This window comes from Xyrauchen texanus, chromosome 46 (genome assembly GCF_025860055.1).
Source record: "Xyrauchen texanus isolate HMW12.3.18 chromosome 46, RBS_HiC_50CHRs, whole genome shotgun sequence".
NCBI classification, from domain to species: Eukaryota; Metazoa; Chordata; class Actinopteri; order Cypriniformes; family Catostomidae; genus Xyrauchen; species Xyrauchen texanus.
In genome coordinates, this window is record NC_068321.1 from 11,547,527 (window position 1) to 11,555,084 (window position 7,558).

At 38.4% G+C, this 7,558-nt stretch overlaps 1 pseudogene; it reads right to left on the reverse strand.

The window, feature by feature from the left end:
- Nucleotides 1–4,777: 4,777 nt before the first annotated feature.
- LOC127638027 (COMM domain-containing protein 4-like) lies at nucleotides 4,778–6,941 on the reverse strand (annotated as a pseudogene).
- Nucleotides 6,942–7,558: the final 617 nt, after the last annotated feature.

Sequence of the window (7,558 nt, forward strand, 5' to 3'; positions counted from 1 at the left end):
GCCATGCACATGTTATCAGGCACGATCATGTGTTTTTATCAAGAAAATTCACGTTGTATCATAATTTTTTTTTCTAGTAAGACCTTTGATATTAGGGCAAAAATTTAATTCTTGATAATACTTTTTTGCATTATTTTTCTGTAAAAAGATCTAATCATCCTCAACCCTTGTGTGGTGTTCACTTTTTGGACCCTTTGGTACTGTTTGGGTCAAATTGACCCCGGACATTATTGGGGTTTTAAAAGCAATACAGAAATAAAAATGTATTTATTAACATGTATTGTCTTTATCTCAATTCCAAACAATATAGATAACATATACATTGATTAATGTTTGCAATTAATCTCTGCTAGGTCACATATAACAATGGAAGTGTCATTCATTTTTTGTGATAAAGTTATAATTTATGTAAAAAATCCAATTTAATGAAGACAACAGAATGTCTTAGGACCTTTGAGTCAGGTTAGTAAGCATCCAATAAGAATCACTCTGTTTAATAGTTAATCACTCCCTATCAACCAGCCCCATTGACATCCATTCAAAAAGGCTGAGAGGGATATCTTCAGTTCAGAATGTCCTAGAGACATGAGAGTTGGCTTGTTTAACTTTGGTGAGCAATCCGTCTTCAAGTATCATCATGAAAACTACTTAGCCATACGTTTGCAACCAAACCCCATTGAGCTCCATTCCAAATTGCTTAGATGTGTATCTCAAGATCAGAATGTCGTAGAGACTTAATTGTTGGCTTGTATGACTCAAGACAGAAAGCAGCCTTCTTAGTATCACCCTGGCAACTGCCTAGCAACCACATTGGCTTACCATAGCAAACAAATAGCAAAAGATATATCTCTGCACCAGAAAATCGTAGCAAATTTCTGGTTGACTTATTTCACTCAGGATAGCAAGGAGCCTTGATTAGTATCACCCTGGTAACTGCCTAGCAAACAGATGTGGTTACCCTAGCAACCATGGAACAACACCAATATCTCTGGACCAGAACATCCTACTGTCATGTGGGTGGCCTTTTTCAACTTGGGGCAGTTGGTGGGACATCGTGGTAAGAAATTTTGCCACGCAAGAGCCACTCACATTTTCTTCAGGAAATGTACCTATTTCTATCATCTAGTGGGTGTGTGCGCGTGCCTGTGTGTCTCTGTAGGTTCCCACATTACAGAGGGTAAAGAGAGCGGGAAAGCGGTTCTCGGTGCTGGATCTCTGTGTGTGTGTGTGCGTCTCTGTAGGTTCTAACACTACAGAATTTTAAGAGAGTGGGAAAGAGGGAGCAGACGGCTTCTCGGTGCTGGATCTGTGTGTGTGTGTGTTTGTGTATGCTCTCTCTCTCTCTCTCTATGTGTGAGTGTGTGTATGCGGGTCAAATTGACCCAAACATCGTATGAAGGATATGATGTGTGGGGGCATTGTAGCATCTGCACTCAATGATTTTTTTATCTTCACAGAATATAAGCCAAGGAGTTTCAGGTTGAAAATATTACCCTTGAATAATTTTTCTTTTAGTACAAATTTGAAATGGGTCAATTTGACTCAAACACCACATAAGGGTTTAAACATGATCAATTTGATTTATCTTGTTTTAGGAAAAACACTGCATAAGATATTTAGGTTTTTCAGAGAATGTATTTTTAACATGTGTATTTTGTCTTACTGTACTGGCAGAGATTTTATAGTCAAAACAATTGAAAAAAATCTACCAGTGCTGAAGAAGTAATTCAAAGTATTTAGAATACATTACTGAAATCGAGTAATCTAAGGGAATACGTTACAAAAGTAACCCTCCCAACCCTGCCTGCAGGACAGGTACAAGATGGCAACAACAACACCAGTAAAACACAATCCCTCCATCAGTGCTCAGACTGTTCACTATTGGCTGAGAAAGTCTGGACTGAGGGCTTGTAGGCCTGTTGTAAGGCAGGTCGTTACCAGATATCACCGGCAACAACGTCGCCGTTGTTGGTGGGCACAAACCCACCTTCGCTGGACCAGACAGGACTGGCAAAAAAGTGCTCTTCGCGGTTTTGTCTCACCAGGGGGGATGGTCGTGATGATCATCCAAGGAATGAGCGTTACACTAAGGCCTGTACTCTTGGAGGTGGAGGGTCCACCATGGTCTGGGGCGGTTTGTTACAGCATCATCGGACTGAGCTTGTTCTCAACACTGTGCAGAACAGGGAAGACATCATCCTCCCTTCCTGACATGACCCTCCAGCATGATAATACCACCAGCCTTAAGCTGCGTACACACTGCCAGCGACTTTATCGCTGCAGGTCGCCAGTGGCTGGCGGTGAAGTCGCTAGTGGGTGTTCCCACTACTGGTTGCCTAGTAACGTTTATAAATGACATTCACGGATGCCATTCCATTGCTGTTGACAGCGAATCTCTTTTCTTGCCACTAAAAACAAACATTTTGGAGGGAAAAGACTAAATATAAATGGAATCAGTACATAAAATGCTTTATATCAAAGATGAATGAGAAACAAGGCGTGCTGTTTGCCATAGCGGCTGTTTATCTGCGGCGAAAATGCAAATGCCGGTCTGTCTGGGTCCATAAAATCCCTGCGATCTCAGATACACCTTTCCACACAGTATTTTTCTTAAAAATGTCCTTGAACGTGGGAAGAGACATATCATAGAGCACTGGAACATTTCTAACAGCAAGAATTAGCCTTTCATCCATCTTTCCGTTACTGCAGGAGCTGAGAGAGAGAGAAGGATCACGTGAGCTCTCCCGTCGTCTCTCCTATTGGCTGCCGCTTCCGTTAGTCGCTCCAAAGTTGAACTTTTCTCAACATTGTCGCGTCGCTGGACACGCCCACATCTAGCGCCAACGGTCGCGACAGCTCGTGTCGCCGGAAGTCGCTGTGCTCGCATTGAAAATGAAGCTGGCAGTGTGTACACACCTATACTGCTCGTTCTGTGCATGATTTCCTGCAGGTCAGGAATGTCAGTGTTCTGCCATGGCCAGCGAAGAGCCTGGATATTTTGAGCACATCTGGGAAGAGCCATTGAGCACATCTGGGACCTGTTGGATCAGAGGGTGAGGGCTAGAGCCATTCCCCCCCAAAATGTCTGGGAACTTGCCAGTGCCATGGTGGAAGAATGGGGTAACATCTCACAGCAAGAACTGGCAAATCTGGTTCAGTCCATGTGGAAGAGATGCACTGTAGTACTTGCAGCTGGTGGCCACACCAGATACTGACTGTTACTTAAGATTTTTTATCACTGTCCCCTTTGTTCAGGGACACATTATTCCATTTCTGTTAGTCACATGTCTGTGAAATTTGTTCAGTTTATGTCTTAGTTGTGGAATCTTTTTATGTTCATACAAATATTTACACGTCAATTTTGCTGAAAATAAAAGCAGTTGAAAGTGAGAGGACATTTCTTTTTTGCTGAGTTTATTTATTTGTACTTCTACTTGTTCTCAGGTTCTACTTGTTCTACTTGTTCTCTTCAGTAGCATTACTTTTACTTAAGTAAAAAAAAAAAAATCTAAAAGAATCAGTCAATTTCAAAATATTCGCCGTTTCAAAAGTATAGCCACAAGACATAAACAATATGCATGTTAACATGATTTTAGTGTGATAAGAATTTTAAAGATTTTTAAAGAAAAGGGGAGACAAGACAAATAAAAATGTTGTGCTAATGAACATTATGCCACAAATGCTGTCGATTGAGCTTTACTTGTATTGAACCCAGAATATTCCTTTAAAGAATAGTTTCTAAATTCAGTTTTACATTTCATGCTGACACTGGCCAAAGAGTGGCATATTAAGGCTCTAGTAATTTTTGATGCAAAAAGAAATGTAAATAATGTCTAAATCTGATTGATTTTGGAAAACTTGTCATAAATACAATTTTCAGCAAATTACAATAATCCACATTATTCAGTGCGTTTGCAAAACTGAACATTTCAAGCAGATCACAAAAAATGTGTTTACGGATAAAGTTCTTCAGGAGCTAAAATAACTATATGGTATACGGAATATCTATACAGCATAGCTTAAAACAGTAAGTAATAATGAATGAAACTTACAATTAAAATAGATAGTACATATTTGCAATGCATTTTAGAGTTACAATGTAACATTTCATTTTGACAGTACACTGGTTATTGGTCATAAATTATAAATGACTTTGAGGGTCCTGAAAGATTAAGCAATATGATTATCCTACTACACACTGAACTGCTGTTAAATTTATTGAGAAACAATTCATGTTAAAAAGACAATTACATTAAAGAAAAAATATTATAAATTTAAGACCAACATTATAAAGGAAAATCAATGAGGTGAGACAAATCAATCAAAAAGATTAATATTTTTATCCTCTGGCTCACACCAAGTGCAAATCAGGTATCTAGTGACTTCTAGTCCTGACTGAATGTGAATAAAAACATTTAAATCAGGTTTTAATAACATAGCATTTTGTCATTTAAACAGCACATAGTATGCAAAGGCCAGATCAACCAATAGAGTCCTTATTTCAAGATAAGAAGGGTTGGACAAGAGTGGTTTCAAATAACACCCACCCTGTGTCACCATAAGTCCAATACATACTTAATTTGAGCAACAACATTTGACACACCAAGGAGTGGAGACCAAACCCTGAATCTGTTTTCTACAAAATCCTTTCTGTATATGGCAACTTAATGGTACAAAATGGCACATTTGTTCAATTTTTCTGTTCAACACTTTTATATTTAAAATCTGGATATGTGCATATTCCAATAATAATATCCAACAAAAGATGACTGGATCACTATAGAGCATTCATCATAGTCTGTGCTTGTTTGAATTCTGGAAAACAAAGAAACCTAAGACAGTTATTTACCAGCACAACACAAAGGGTTTTATTTATCCCAGGAGGGAAAAGGACAAGGAAATAAAATATTTGGTGTAAATGCATTTTGTGTATTCTCCCATGCATATGCATATCCAAGTCCTTCTTACCTATTAACAGTACTCTGAACTTGTCAGCAGTGATTGACACAACAGTGGTCTCTTTGGAGTCTGTCTCTGGATTTTGAGCCTGAAGTCTGAGCTGCACTGTGGGCTCATTCACCTTCTTTAGCTCACTTGAGCTCAGGGTGTAATCCACCCTCCAATTAACAGCTTCCAGTTGACCCATTAACACATGGAGAAGATCAAGATATTTCAATTAGCTAGCTCTTTTCTTGCTTCAGATGCATTTAAAGGCCTCATGAAATAAAAATTGTAGTTTTTAGTCCATGTCTGTTTGCTTTGAGGACATCATATGCTAGTGTTCATTCAAAACTTGACAAAATAACTTTCAAAATGCAACAAATTATAGAAACGTACCAAATATATTGAGGACTCATCTTGCACCCACTCATTTTGTCCAATAAAAAAAACATTTGAAGCCCCAAAAGAACATAAATGCAGCATTAAATTAATCCATATGACTCCAGTGGTTAAATACATATCTTCTGTGGCGATTCAGTTGGTTTCGGGTGACAGACCTTCACTGTACAACTCATCATTGCGGTGTCTAGACAAACTCATGATTTCAAGTTTGAATACACTCCCTAGTGCTTGATACATGTGCAGAGCACTGGATATTGATAGGAAGTGTACTTTGAAACCATGTTTGCCAAAGAGACTGCTGATATCAAGATTTATATTGAAAACAAGTTATTTAATGTTCTGTTCTCACCCAAAATTGATTGGATCGCATTAGATGACAGATTAAACCACTGGAGTCATATAGATTACTTTTATGCTGCATTTATGTACTTTTTTGGAGCTTCAAAGTTCTATTCACCATTCACTTGTATTGTATGGACCTACAGAGCTGAGATATTCTTCTAAACAAACGTGTTTGTGTTTTTGTTTTGCTTATCCTCATAAGACTTACACAATCCTGTGGTGTGCTCTGAAACAGACACATGGACACTATGAGAGTCAGTCATATACAGCACATGGGAATAATTACCCTATACATACTAAATCCTTGTCCAAGACGGAGGAACATTATCAGTGGAAATTTGCATTTGATCCAGAGGGAGACTTACTCCATGTCTGGGAAAACACCCTACTTATACAATTATGAGATCAGTAAATGAGTCTTTTAAGGACCTCATAAATTCAAATGGGTGATCCTAGGCCCACCCATTTACAGTATGTGTTGTTACAGCTGTCTATTTGAAGAGGTTTGGCTTTTCATTACGGCACACAGGAAAATTATGTTCCATTTGTTTCTTGGGGACCCAAGTTCAATGTTCGTCAACCTCCCCAACCCATTCTCCTCAGTTTCTTGTCAGTAATTTCTTTACCTTTAGGCAGGCCAAGCTGCTGTAGTTCACTAGAGAGAGATTCACTGTCTACCTGATGCTTCACAGCATTGGACAGAATAAAGCTCAGCACTTCTATACTGGCTTTGATGTCTCCAATCTCTACAAGAGCATATATTGAACATTAGTATAGTAGATATGTTGCAAAATCTAGGAAATGGTTCATATCAGTGCTCATAAAAACATTATTTTAATATATGATCTGTGCTGTTTGGAGCACATGATATAAAACCGGGTTCCTACTCACCAAATTTTGCATCTGACATTAGTTTTGAAACTTTGTCATACTGAAAACATATAAAGGAAGAATGGTAAGTCAAGAGTCCATTTAGTAGTAGATATTATAATATTACAATGCTATCTTACATCGATGCCTTCATCAAGCAGGTCTTTGATGACTTGCACACACAGAAGTAGTACAGATGTTTGATCGTTTTTATTTGGAGTGAGTTGTATTGACATACAGGGAACATCGTTAAAAGTAAGTCAAACCGCATTTACTATTCTTGCCAGGGTGCTAATTTCTGCAAGGGCCCAATCTGGACAGTCCTGATTTCCACAGAATCGGAACCTCTTGGGGAAAAGGTGCCAGATAATAAGTGTATTCAGCATGTTTACTTCTATACTTCTATACTTCTAGCCTTTAAAGGGCCCCTATTATGGCATTTAAAATGTTCCTAATATTGTTTTGGGAGTCCCCAACAACAGTTTTACATGCATGAAATGACAAAAAAACACTTTTGTTGTCTTATAATATGCATTTATGTTTACCTGATTTGCTCACCGACTCCCAAATGATTCGTTCAACGACTCATTATTCCAAACCCCTCCTTTGCGTGACGCTAATCTGCGGTGATTGGTCAGATGACCCAGTCAGTTGTGAGTGGTATGCTCTGTGCAGAGATTGTCGGAAACGAAACGCCCATCACCGCTTTGTAGTAAAAAAATCAAAATCAGAGAAGGAATTTGAGTTGATTTATGTTAGCGATCATAGCCCAAAGTTCGGTGGTAAACACCCAATCAGTTATTGTTTGCATTAGCCCAACGCATAAACATATTGGTAAAGCACTGCATTACTACAAGTTATTGCTCTATTCTTTATGACAACTCCAATAACATCGACAAACATTTCACATATTTCAAAAATAATTGAGATTGGAGACCTAGAAGCTGCGCTGAGCGTAACTTACACAACACACACAAATACTTACTAAGCATGCTAAAAAACA